Raw genomic sequence first — 14,093 nt, 5'->3', positions numbered from 1 at the left:
TCCCACACATTTTTTATTTCTTTATTACAAAAACAGCAACACGGAAAGTAGGCCCGATGACATTTCCAGCAAGCTAGCATTGTTACAGTTGGGACGCCAGTTTAGCTCAGCGGTTTAATCACACGTCCCATGTACAGAGGCTACAGTCCTCGATGCACGGGCCCGGGTTCGACTCCCACCCTCGGCCCTTTGCCGCGTGTCATCCCCACTCTCTCTTCCTCTGTTTCCGACACTATCCACTGTCCTCTCTCCTTCAATAAAGGCATAAAAAATGTGTTGTTTAACTTGAGGAACTACTTAAAATCACCTTTATTCTGCAACAGAGGCAATATTTTTGAATCCACATGTTCACAGGAGTTCTTGCAGACCTTTCGGAGCAGCAGTGAGTGTTGCTCTGAAAGGTCTGCGAGAACTCCTGTGAACAAGACTTGCTGGCTTTTTCAGAGATGACAGTTTGAAATGCTGTGAATTAGTATTTAATGTGTGAGAAGTTTGTTTGATGTGTGTCTGTGTGTGTAATGCTGCAGCCCTGTTACCATGCTGTACCAACACTCATCACACACACTCTGCTCATTTGCTCAGAACTAAAGTGAAGGAAAGTTAAACTACATGTCACATGGGCGCTAGCAAGGAGATATGTTTAAGGACTCATGGGAAATGTAGTTGTTCATCACAAAGCTGACACACTAACCAAAGTCCTCATTCTAAAAGAGACGACCAGGTGTTGAGATTTCAGTGACAGTGATAGATTCTGGTTGATCTCAGATTACAGACAAAAGACGACAAGAACGTGTTCACGTGTAGAGAAACCCAGAGAGGATTTCAGAGCTGATCCTAGAACTGACACTGATCTGTTTGTGGTGGCAGATACTTCTATCATTAATCTAAGAAGTTAATAAATACAAAGAGGACAATTCAGATTTATTTTGATGTTCATGGCAAGAATAAAAATAAAAGTTGGTTTACGTTTTGACTCAAACAATAAGAGAAGAATCAGATCCGGATTGAAGAAGAACAAGAACCAACAAAGAGAACCCAAACTGATCAAACTGTATGTGGAGCTTTAAATAGTATTAAAGGAAGTGATGACATCATGTTCTCAGTACCAAAAATACTCTGTTAAGGTTAAGCACCTGCCTTCTCATTGTGACATTATTAAAGTACAAAAGACTTGAATTTCAAAGTAAAAGTACTCACAGGGCAGTGTTGTGTTCTTATGTTAGTGGATCATTATTGTTGATATATCATAATGTAGGAGTTACTTTATTGTTGTAGTTTGTCCAGGTAGAGTTCGGGTGGATTTTATCTGAACTAATGCATCATATGTTAACTGATCACATGTTTGTATTTAAAATGTTCATCTATGAAGTAACTTGAAAGTAGAGCTTTGAAATAAACGTAGAGGAGTCAAAAATACAACACTTCCTGCTGAATTTATTGGGCACAAGCACCAAGTAGATGTTCTCAGGTAAAGTTCAAGTCCCTCAAAATCTCCAAACAGCTCCTTAAGGGGAGACAAGAGGAGAAAAGTGGATGTGAAGAGGTTAATAAAACGTCAAAGCTTCCTGATATTTCTGTTGATGTTTCTGAGTTGTGTCCGTGTCACAGGTTTGATCCCAGTTTGTCTCCCTGTGTGAGTCTGTCTGAGTGCAGAGAAGACAAAAACACACTGATGTTTATGTCTGGGCTCGTTGTTGGTGCAGCGGCGCCACCTGCTGTCCACACCAGCAAACCTCCAGCTGAAGTCAGACGAGCTCTCTGTCTGTTCTTAAATCACACATCCTTCATGCTCTCTGCTGTGTGTGGGATGTTTCTGTGTTTTGTGTCACATATCTTGTGTTGTTCTGTGTGTGACGCACCCAGAGAAGTGATTTGTGAGCCTCAAGGACAAAATTCTATACGGAGAAAACACAAAACATTTCTTTATTATTTACTCAGGTTTTGCTTTTAGTTTCATCTTTTTCCTTTTGAGCGGCTGCAGGATTTTATTTTATACTTTGTAATTCCTCTCAACTACATTTATAAAAAAGGTTTTCTTACTGCAGATCAAGTTTCAGACACTAAATATATCATGAGTTTAAACAATACATTTATAGCTTTCAGTCTGATATTATGAATGATGACAAAATAACTTTGACAGGGGTCGTTACTTTAACTGCAAATACGTCGTACATTTAACCAAGAAACAAAGTAAATGCAGGGCTTTTATTAGAAGTTACATATTTGTATGTTGTGGAATTGCTACCTTTGCTAACTGCTCGGGAGGAGTTACTATGTTCCAGCCCCCCTGCTCGGCCATCTCTCCACATGCTGAGGTCGAAGCAGTCAAGGCCCAAAGCAACACAAGGTTAAAGTTCAGGCTTTTTAATCCTAAAATAAAAAAGGGTTTGATCAAAGCAAATAACTAAATCAGGCACATTAAAGGAGATATAGGGCCCTTTAAAAGAGGTCAACACAACTCGACTAAAAACGTGTCTGTATCCAGCCTGGACGGTGAGTGTCGGAGAGGGAGTCAGAGCAGGAGTCGGAGCGTGGGAATGAAAATGAAGACACTTCAGGATATATATGTGGCGAGGGTGGTGGGAACAGTCAGTGAGAATTAGAAAGGTGGACAACGCCACCTGGGGACTTGCACCCCAGGAAGGACCAAAGCTTTAACTACTATTCTTTTACATTAATAAAGCACACAGATTCGTAACTCAGGAGGCAGAGACGTGTTTTCAAAAGAAATCAAATATTTGATTGAATTCATCAAAGATAAAAACACTAAATAAGATGGGGCTGGAGCTGTGGGGAAGGAAACAGATGGCTGGACAAGTTCAAAGCTAAACCAAACTAATGAGAATTAAAATGATTCTTTATTATAACAGAATCTAAAAAGGACGATTACAAAAGTTAAAATATAGAGTGACCTTAAAATAGTGAAGCTGCCAGCCCAAAATTAAACTAAACAAAACTGAGCTGAGGCCACGAGTGGAGAGGCAGACTACACTGGAGAGCGCAGGGGTGCTACCACTGACTCACCTCATGTGAAACACAGCAAACCTCACAGTAACGATGGTGCAGTCTGTTGGTGTCCCAGTGCTCTTAACTGGCATGCAATAGGTGCAGGGACCTCACCATGGGTGCCTCGTCTCCCAACAAAGTGACTCTCAGCTCCTGTAAGAAAAAGAACTGATACAAAAAGAATTAACAACCAAACAGAAGAAACACAACAAACACAGTTGGTTAAAAGGCAAAGTAACTCGAATAAACCGACTAATGAAGAAAATGTTTGAAACTATTCCTCAAAGAAATCAACAAGACGGTATAAACAAACAGTTACTCAAACCAAACTAATAAACTAAGGCAAAAAGAGCAAAACAACAAATCTAACCACGTATCATAAGCCGGCAAAAACCAAGAATGAAAAAGGGGCAAAGCAATGAGTATAAAAGGGCAAAAACAGCAGCAGTATTATGGTAGAGCAGCCGAAAATGAAACACTAAACATGAACCAGGCTCGTACTGCTGCCATTTAAATACATGCTGAGCCACCCTACTCACCACCATGAGGCTTCACGAGGGATTATTCAGCAAGGGCAGGGAACCACGGGCCAGAGCACGCTAAGTCACACTGTAAAGCTAAAACATAAACATCTCATTAAAAACCTGTTTAAAAAGAAACTACAACTCAAATGGGATTGTGACATACCTGCAGCAACACCAACAACACAACAGCTCGCCAGACAGGAGCAAGAGCGACTTCACAAGGCCCGCAGTACCTTATATTATCTGATTAGTGTGTCGGTGGAGGAGGAGTCAGGTAAGGGGCTGCGTTCAAAGCTGCCCTGAACATGAAACAATGTTCTTACCGCATGTAAATAAAAAAGAAAAGGAAAAAGGACAGTATTTCAAGTGATGGCAGCCAAACGATGAGGAAGGATGATGTGTATGTGGTTGGAATGATCGCTGTAACCCAAACAAACAGGATTTTCAAGGATCTACATGTGGTAGGAAAGTTTGTTGGAGAAAAAGTCAGATCTGTTAGGATAACGAGAAGTGGGATGGTTATCATTGAATGTATGTCGAAGCAGCAGAGAGATAAAGCTCTGAAAACACAAACATGTGAGGACTACAGCAGTGTCACCTGCTTCCCACATGGAGCAGAGGTCAGGAAGAAGGGGGTGCTAAGTGGCGTGCCTCTGTCTGTTGAGGTGGACTCTTTTTTGGATCTTCCAGGAGTGTGTGAAGCAAGACGAATGACAAGATGTCGAGAAGGAGAGACGGAGGACACTACATCAGTGTGTTTGTCTTTAGAAGGAGAATTGCCTGAGAGACTGTATCTTGATTACGTGTGCTACAGAGTGAGGCCGTATGAGAAAGCTCCTCTCAGGTGCTCCTGCTGTCAGGAGGACGGACATGTTGCTGCTGTGTGTAGAGGAATCAGAAGATGTGGGGAAAACAACTGTTATGACAGTAACTGTAAAGTAGAGAAAGATCAGGCAACGTGCCTTCACTGCAAGGGAAATCACTTCACAGGGTGTACACAGTGTCCAAAAAGACTGAAGGAGGAGAGAGTGAATAGGATCAGAGCTGAGAGGGGACTGTCACACGCTGAAGCTGTGAGAAGGATGGAGAGAACTGATGAAGTGATGGCTGTGCAAAAGGAAGAGGAGACAGTTGAGTCTGGGTTATAGAATGGGATATGTCATGAAAGGGGATCACGTTGGGTGGACGATGTCAATATTTTACAGTGTAAAACTGAAACAATCCAGTAGGTGGTGGTGATGTAATGATTATGGATTGTGGAGAAGAAGAAAGCAGGAAGGAGACGCAGCAGCAGGTAACTCAAAGGAAAAAAGAAAATAATTCATAGAATCTAATTAAAGCAATGACAAAGCAATGTACATTTTTGTGTACTATCACACGTGCTGTTCAAAATCTCAGAGCTGAACTTCTTCGAGGCAGGATGGGTGGAGTAACTCACATGCTGTGTTCCAAATGCAGTACTATACTAGCAGTACGTACTGATTTGGCCAACATGTAGTATGCACTATGCAAACAAAAGCTAAATGTGCAGTATGCCAAAAATACCCGGATGTCGTACTGAATCGGAGAAAATCTCTAGTATGCATCGGACCAGTCTACCTCTTCTTCTTCTTCTTCTTCTCTCTGAGATTATGGCGGATTGCAACCAACGTTAAAAGGTGCATACCGCCACCTACTATACCGGAGTGTGTAACATCATGGGCTGATACTGTACCTCAGGTTAAGTAACATAATAAATCAATTAATTAATTAAAAAATGATATAAAAGAAATAAATAAAAAATACAAAGGAATAATATTCTTATATCCTACGATACAGTCCTGTTTCTCTCAGAAACATAATGAGTGCTTTGCCACGTTTACATTTTCACCCATCCCTAAAATCCCTTCCAAATTCCATCCCCGTCCTAACCTACCGATCTTGACATGCAATATGTTTCTCTCTGCATTATATTTCCGACACTTCATAAAGACATGTCCAACATTCTCAGGATCATCACATGCATCACACTTATCTGAACCACACTTTGCCATTAAATAAAGAGTTGATTTCAATCCAGTACGTCCAAATCTTAACCTTGCCACTGCCACTTCCTCTTTTCTGCACTTCCCTTTATATGACTTAACCTTAATTGGTTTTTGTATGTTATAATAGTGCCTCCCTTTGACATCCATGTCCCACTTCTTCTGCCACGAGTCCCTCACTGCCGTTCTTATTAGTGATTTGGCTTCCCCTTTTCCAAAAGGAACTTTCAATTTTTTATCTTCATCTCATTTCAATGCTCTCTTTGCAATCTTATCTGCTCTTTGGTTACCCTCCACCCCAGCATGAGCAGGAACCCAGCAACACTGTACATTAGTTCCAATCCTTTGCAGTCTCAGCATTATTGTACATATTTCCATCAATAAATCATCTCTTATTGTTTCTTTAGAATTCAGGCTGCTGAGTGCTGCAGTAGAATCTGAACAGACGACGACTCTCTCTGGCCTTACCTCTTCTACCCATTGTAATCCTAAAATTATAGCAACTATTTCTGCTGTATACACAGACAAGCAATCATTCATTCTTTTACATCTAACTATATCAAATTCTGGTATAAACACTCCTGATCCTACAAGTCCACTTCCTGGATCTTTAGATCCATCAGTAAATATTTGCATAAAGTTATAATATTTACTTTGAATATACTTTTGAACAATATGTCCAACGTTAACCATATTTCTTTCACTCCACACCTTCTTCTGCTCTACAAGTTTCATGTCCACGTTTGGCACTGGAAATATCCATGGAGGAACATTACCCCACAGTGTACTTGGTCCATACTCTAGTCTATTTAAACCAGATTCTTCTGCCGTTTTATTGATCTTCCAACCAAATCCTTGACCTTTGTGTGGTTGTGAATATTCCCAACAATTACACAGCACCTTTGTTGTAGGTTGTTCCTCTCCAGCTCCCTTTAACTTAACCCAATATGCCAGCGACAACTTTGTGCGTCTGAGATATAATGGTAGTTCATCAGTTTCCACCAGCACTGCATTTGTAGGAGTTGATCTGATTGCACCAATACTCATTGTAAGAGCTCTAAACTGTATTTTGTCTAATTTTTCCAATATACTCTTGGCTGCTGCTCCATACACCACACATCCATAATCGATACAACATCGCATTAATGCCTGATATATATCCAGTAGTGACTGTCTGTCTGCTCCCCATTCATGACCACAAACTGATCTCATGAGACTCAGTACTTTTTTACATTTTGTTTCAACCTGCTTCACGTGATTCCTCCAGACACATTTCTCATCAAAGCACAAACCTAAATATTTGAACTCTTTTACTCTTTCCATATTTTGTCCATATAACTTAAGTTGTATCTGCTCTACACTTTTCCTTTTAGTAAACGGAACATGTAACATGACTTTTCAACTGACATCTTGAGTCCCCAGTCATAAGAGCATTTTTCAACCTTCATTATCGCCCTCTGAATGCTAGTGGTTACATGTTTAATGTTTTCCCCCCTCTTCCATATAGCCCCATCATCTGCAGAAATCGATGACCCAATATCTCCATCAACATTCATCAACAATGTTAAACAAAATATGGCTAATGGCACTACCTTGTGGTATTCCTTTACCAAGATCATAATCATCTGAAACAGCATCTCCAACTTTAACATGGAATGTCCGGTTAGACAAGAAATCGAACACCCAGTTGTATAGCCTACCGCCACCACCCATTTTACTCATTTTAATCAGTAGCCCTTCTCTCCACATGGAATCATAAGCTTTCTCATATCAAAATATACTATATGTCACACCGCGGTGAGGGGTGTCTCGTCTTGGGATTTTTTTTGTCTTGTGAATTTCATGTTTTATTTTGAAAAGTAACTCTCCTCTCGTTTCAGGTCACTTGCCCTTCCTCTTGTGTCACCGGTCTGACGTCTCCCCTGATCCCTGATTGTTTCCACCTGTTTCCCATTACCCTCATGTGCCTTATAGTCCGCGCCTCCCTTTGTCCTGTGCCAGAGTATCTCGTTTGTTCGTGTGCCTCCAGCCCCATGGTCACAGTACTTGTCTCGTTCTTGTCCTCAGCGTCCAAGTTGGTATTATATTTCCCTTGTCTCCTCTTAAATGGAGTGATTTTGTGTTGTAATTTTTTCAGAGCAGTGTTTAAGCTAGCCTTGTTTTGTAACCTTTTTTTTCCCTCTGTTGGAGTGGTTTTGTTTTCATAGTTTTTTCGGAAAGAGTGTAGCCTAATTTTATAGCCTTTGTACCCCCCCTCCGCTTGGAGTGCTTTTTGTTATTAAATTTTCATAGTTAATATTCCTCGTCAGAGTAGATCAGTTTTCAGCCTTTTTGTTTCCTCCCTTTGGAGTGATTTTCTGTTGCGTTTTGAATTTTACTTTTTCCTGTTCCTTAATCTCAGATAGTCTGGAGTTGATAGCCTTTTTTCTTATCACTCTGTTTTAAGAGCTGAAAAGAGAATTTCAGAATAAAAGCCTGCTTGATCTGCGAAAACCTCTGCATCTGAGTCCTCTTTTTAGTCCAGGCCTGACACTATAGCCATAACCTCTTTCACACTAATGGCTCTTTCTGCCTCATTACTAACCTTCACTAAAGCATCTAGTGTAGACCTGCCTCTTCGGACACCACTTTGATATGCACATAATAATCCTCTTTGTTCTAACCAGTATGATAGTCTATGAACTATGACCTTTTCCAACCATTCACTTAAATGAGATGTAAGTGCTATAGGCCTGTCATTTCCTGCATTAGCTGGGTCTTTGCCAGGCTCACTAAAGGGTAGTATCAAAGCACTTTTCCAACTGCCAGGCATTACACCTTCTCTCCATATCTTATTAAATAGGTTTAATTTCCATGACTTCATCTGGTCATTGTCTAAACATAGCACAGCACAGTTGATCTTGTCCTGGAGCTGTATATCCACTTCCCTCTAAGGCCCTTTTCAACTCAAACAAAGTAAAGTCTAATGTCTAATGCCGACCCCTCACTGTGCTTCTTCTTTGTTACATCAGCATTGGCTCTTAAAATGTCAGCTTTTGGTCGCTGATGTGTTTCATCTAGGTGATTGCCACTGTGAACACTTGCAAACTTCTTTCCCAATAGATCCGCTTTTTCCTTATTTGTAACTGCCATATTGTCTCCATCTATCAATGCTGGGATTTTACCAGATTTCCTTTTCCCACTCGTCTTTTTAATCAGAGCCCAAATGTCACCCGACTCTATTTCCTTGCCAATAGAGGAGCAGAACTGCCTCCATGAATTCTTCTTAGATGACTTAATTATTCTCCGTGCCACAGCTCTCTTCCTTTGATAGTCTATCAAAGCATCTTGACTCAAATGCTTTCTCAAGGCTTTGAATGCACCATTTCTTTCTTTAATAGCATGTTTGCATTCATCATTCCACCATGGAACCAATTTCTTTTTCCCATTCACTGTGCTCTTGGGAATGCATGTTGATGCAGCACTAATAATCATGGACTTCACTGTTCCTGTACAGCTATCGACATCACCCTCCGTCACTATTCTTTGAGCAGACTCAATGCAACATTCTTTGAATTTTCCCCAGTCAGCTTTAGAAAAACACCATCGTTGTATTACATTACCTTCCTGTATGACACGTTTTGGACTAGTTGGACCCAAAGTTGCGGACACAGACACAGTAGCAGGTTAAGGAACAGTCTTTTAATTTATGAGAGGCAAAAATATACAAAAATATCACCGAGGACAAAGTAGCAAACAAAAACTCCAGGTGGTGTGGCAGGAGACGTGCTGACCAGGAAATGCAGGAGCATGCAGCAACACAAAAACACTCTTCAGCGGCAGTGAGGCACACACTAGGAAAAACACGAGAGAAAAGATATTAGAAAAACACTTACAAAAAACCACACTGGAGAAAACTCACGTATGCGAAACAACACTAGAAGCAAGAGCTCTACGGAACAGGACGGAATTATCTGGCAAGGAAGTGGAGTGAGGACCAAGCTTTTATAGACGAGTTGACTGCTGGTGGATGAGAACCAGGTGTGTGCTCAGCTGCAGCTCAGGACACAGAAAGTAGGTCAGCCACGCCCCCTGCCACACCACTGCAAACTGAGGGAAAGGGAAATAAAGCAGAACAAACCAAAACACAAAAAACACCAAAATAAAAGTGACAAAAACTACAACCATGACACTGTACATACATATCAAAATTCACAGAGCATATTATAGGAAAATGATCGCTCCCTATATTATTGTCATTCTTTATATGCACCTCTCTAGCTTGTCTTTGAACAGGGCATCCTCCAAAAGCAGCACTATGTTCACCAACATCTGATTTTGACATCTTGTCCACATTTTCCAGAGTCATGTTCTCCTCCACATCTTAGCTTTCCTTTACATTGGCCTGCTGTATGTCCCATTCTTTGACACATTTATGTTCATTAATTGTACAGAGAAATCATCCATCCATCCATCCAATCATCTGTACCGCCATCCACTCAGCCTGTACTCATTAAATGGTTCAATGGCTCTTGGATCCCTGTGTTTTAATGTGCACACCAGATACAAGTTCCATGATGCAGCTTTTATTACAGACAAACTTACTTACACTCGCTAAGTTTAGTGATCGTCTTTTTCAAGTGCGTTTAAACTAATTCTAAACCGAACACACAAACGGTCTGATGTCATTTTAAGAGACCGTGAATGAAAATAAGTGAACATGTGACAATGATGTTTGTGTGTAAGCATGAACCCTTTTACTGTGTGGCTGTGACTCCACACAGTGATGCATGTGTCTATGTCCTCTTAGTGCATGTGTGACTTTCAGGACTAATAACTTACAGAGGATTCATACAGTGTCTTTTTCTTCTTCTTCTTCTTCTTTTTGTCTTTATGATATTTACACTCTGCTTGCTTCTATATAACTGTAGCTCCCAGCCGAATTAAGCAAGCCTGGACTGATGGTCTAATGCTGTTTATTTGCGACAATCTTCTTAACAACATACATGGACCAACGTAAGAGCTAAAACAGAAATTAAACAAGCAGAAAGGAAGACAATACATTACTGTTAGCACCAGGAAGATATCATTTTAAACTCAAATTTACCAATTACAAATGAAATAGTTACCTTGTTGCCCTCTCGACTGGCGCTAAACTCCTTTCTTTCTCTCCCCGTTCGTCCTTAATACTGTTTCATTTATCTTTACACTTTCATCAGTTTGTCTTACTTGTGTATCACGTTGTCTCTCCCGTTTTCTCCTTGTCTGTTTACACTGCTGCACCGCTTCACTTCACTTCCGGTATAACAGGAAATATATCTTCTTCTTCTTCTTCTTCTTCTTCTTCTTTGGTTTTTATTGGCGGTTGGCAACCGACTTAAGGTGCATTACCGCCACCTACTGGACTGGAGTGTGGAGCAGTAGATTGGCAGAAAAATAAAACATAATAAGAAAAAAAATTAATAATAAATTAAAAAAAATATATATATATATATTTATTAACCAAAAAATAGAATATAAACAAAACAGAATAGAAACGAGGAAACTAAATCCTCTCCATCAACTTTGTTTCTTTTAAATATGTCATTAACTGAACGGTTATTCTGTTTAATTCTGTTCTGAGTAGGCTCTCTATATTAAAGCATACCTTGGCTTTCTCTGCTGCCGTTATCAGTGCCCTCCTCGTACGCTCTACACTCCAACAAAACATGTTTGACTGATTCAGACTGACCACAGTGGTCACAATTGCCGTTAGGGTGTTTACCTATTTTATGTAGTGTGTTGTTCAGTCCTGTGTGCCCTATCCTGAGTCGTGTGATGACTGCCTCTTCCCTCCGGCTCCTGCCCTTCCTTCGGACCACCCCAACTTGTTTTTGTATATTATAAAGGTGTCTTCCTGTATCTTGAAAGTCCCAGTATTCTTGCCATACTTTTCCAACATGTTTCCTAATTATTGATTTACCCTCTGCCCTACTTAACGGAATTTCTATGTCTACAGTGTGTGATTTAAGTGTTTGTTTGGCCAGAATATCTACCGCTTCATTTCCCTCTATTCCTACATGGGCAGGAACCCAAATAAAGCAGACAGTCAAACCCCTCTTGTGTATTCTGTATAGTGTATTATGTAATTCGATTATAAGATCTTGTCTGCATGATTTCATGGTTTTGATGCTCGTGAGTGCTGCCCAACTGTCTGATGCTATTACTGTATTCCTGTAGTTATTTCCTTCTATCCACTCCAAACCTAATTTGATAGCTAAAAGCTCAACTGCATACACTGATAACTGATCTGTGGTCCTTTTCTTAATGTGTATTTTGTATTGTGGAATGTATACTGCAGCTCCTGTTCGTCCAGTATCAGGGTCTTTTGACCCATCGGTGAAAATCATTGTGTTATCTGAGAAATGATTTTCCAGATAACTTTCAGCTACCCTCCCGGGAGAGACTTGTTTATTCTTTTTCAGCTGTTGTTTTATTTCAAAATTTACTGATGGTTCTATAAATAACCAGGGGGGAGTATTTGAGTATGGGACTGTCGGACTGAATTGTATTTGAGCCAAACCTGCTTGCTCTGCTTTTATATTTCCTATCCAGCCAAAGCTTGTAAAATTAGAGTCATTATGCTCCCAGCATTCCTCCAGGATGGCTTTAGCTGGATGTGATGTATCATGCCCTTGAAGATTTACCCAATACGCTAAAAGAAGTTTAATTCTTCTGATCCTTAACGGTTGTTCACCCATTTCAACTTGAATGGCTGCTACTGGAGAGGATTTAAAAGCTCCACTGCATATCCTTAGTCCCTGTGCCTGCTGCACATCCAGTTTCCTATGATGGCTTTCTGCTGCTGATAAATACCCTATACATCCATAATCTAATGTTGCTCTCATAATGGCCTGATATATATTCAGCAGTGATGTTCTGGTTGCTCCCCAGTCTCTACCTGACAGGCATCTTAAAAGATTGTTCACCTTTTTGCATTTATCTCTTACTGTTTCTATATGATGCCTCCACGTCAGCTTTTCACCCATCCACATTCCTAGCAACCTTATGACCCTGACCTGCTCAATTGTTTGCCCATATAATGTCAGGGAAATATCTTTGTGTCGTCTAGAAAAACATATGCCTTGTGTTTTTGTAACTGATAGCTTAAAGCCCCATTCATTTGCCCACTGCTCCACCTTCACAATTTCTGCCTGCAGTTTCTTCTGAATATATTCCTTATTCCTCCCTCTTATCCATAAAGCTCCATCGTCAGCATACAGTGACTTCCCTATGCCTCTCTCAACATTCTCAAAAATATCATTAATCATAATGTTAAACAGAACCGGACTGCAGACACTTCCCTGAGGTGTTCCATTCTCCACCTGATAACTTTCTGAATACTCTGTACCCACTCTGACTTCTCCCATACAAGAAATCTGATACCCAATTGAATAATTTCCCACTTACCCCTAACTTATGAAGTTTGATAAGGAGTCCCTCTTTCCACAACATATCGTATGCTTTTTCAACGTCAAATAATACAGCTATCACAATTTCTCTGTTGGTCTGTGCTTTCCTTATTTCTGTTTCTAGACATAACACACTATCCATCGTCCCTCTTCCCTTACGAAATCCACTTTGATATATTGAAAAAAGTTTTTTTCTCTCTAGAAAGTGCATTAATCTCTCTGTTACCATCCGCTCCATCGTTTTTCCTAACTGTGACGTAAGTGCAATGGGTCTATAGCTAGAGGGATTGGATGAATCTTTACCTGGTTTCAATAATGGTATTATGATTGATTCTTTCCATGTTGACGGGAGTTTACCTGTGTCCCATATCTTATTAAATAGTCTTAATACTGCTTCAAGTGCATTGTCTGTCAAGTGAGCCAACATACTGTAGCATACACCATCTTTCCCTGGTGACGTTTGTCGTGCCTTTAAAATTGCTCTCCTCAGTTCGAATCGAGTGAATGGCAGATCTAGGTCTTCACCTGATGATGTCCTTCTTTCTGTAACCCCTTCATTTTGTGCGAGGGTATTGTCTCTACACTGCTTGACTTTTCCCGATAAATTTTCTGAGCTATGAACCTTCACAAACGTCTTTGCTAGGAGCTCTGCCTTTTCTACAGTACTTATTGCTGTAACGTTACTACTATGCATCACTGGAATCTCAAAGTTCCTCTTAATGCCATTCATTTTCCTTATCATTCCCCATACATCTGCTAATTGCGTTTCTCTCCCAATTCTATTGCAGTATTTCCTCCAGTATGTTCGTTTTGCTGATCTTATTATTTTCCGAACTAATGCTTGGGCTCTCTTGTACTGAATCAATGTTTCTAATGTATAGTGAGCTTTCAGCTGTCTAAATGTTCTGTTTCTCATTTTTATTGCTTTACTACAATTATCATCCCACCATGGCACACTCTTTCTTCGTTTGTTTCCTCTACTCTTTGGAATGGTTTCTTCTGCTGTCTGTATCAATGCTGCTATCAATTTCCTGTTCATTTCTTCTACATTTGCCACATTCTCTTCCATTAGTTTTACACAGCTAATTTCACTTAATGATTGGAATGCC

General features: G+C 40.2%; 1 long non-coding RNA gene and 1 pseudogene across 1 annotated transcript; one reads left to right on the top strand and one right to left on the bottom strand.

Moving 5' to 3' along the window:
- The window catches only part of LOC138590759 (NACHT, LRR and PYD domains-containing protein 12-like), a 152,469-nt pseudogene that overhangs the window by 98,126 nt on the left and 40,250 nt on the right, over nt 1-14,093 (top strand).
- On the bottom strand, nt 10,493-10,876 carry LOC138590934 (uncharacterized). Its single transcript, XR_011308066.1, has 2 exons — nt 10,663-10,876; nt 10,493-10,556 (listed from the first exon to the last, which is right to left on the bottom strand). It is a non-coding gene; the product is annotated as an uncharacterized lncRNA (long non-coding RNA).

This window comes from Semicossyphus pulcher, unplaced genomic scaffold (genome assembly GCF_022749685.1).
Source record: "Semicossyphus pulcher isolate SPU_LCO1_2020_fin unplaced genomic scaffold, fSemPul1.0.p SCAF_14, whole genome shotgun sequence".
NCBI lineage: Eukaryota > Metazoa > Chordata > Actinopteri > Labriformes > Labridae > Semicossyphus > Semicossyphus pulcher.
This window is presented reverse-complemented; position numbering and strand designations above follow the sequence as displayed.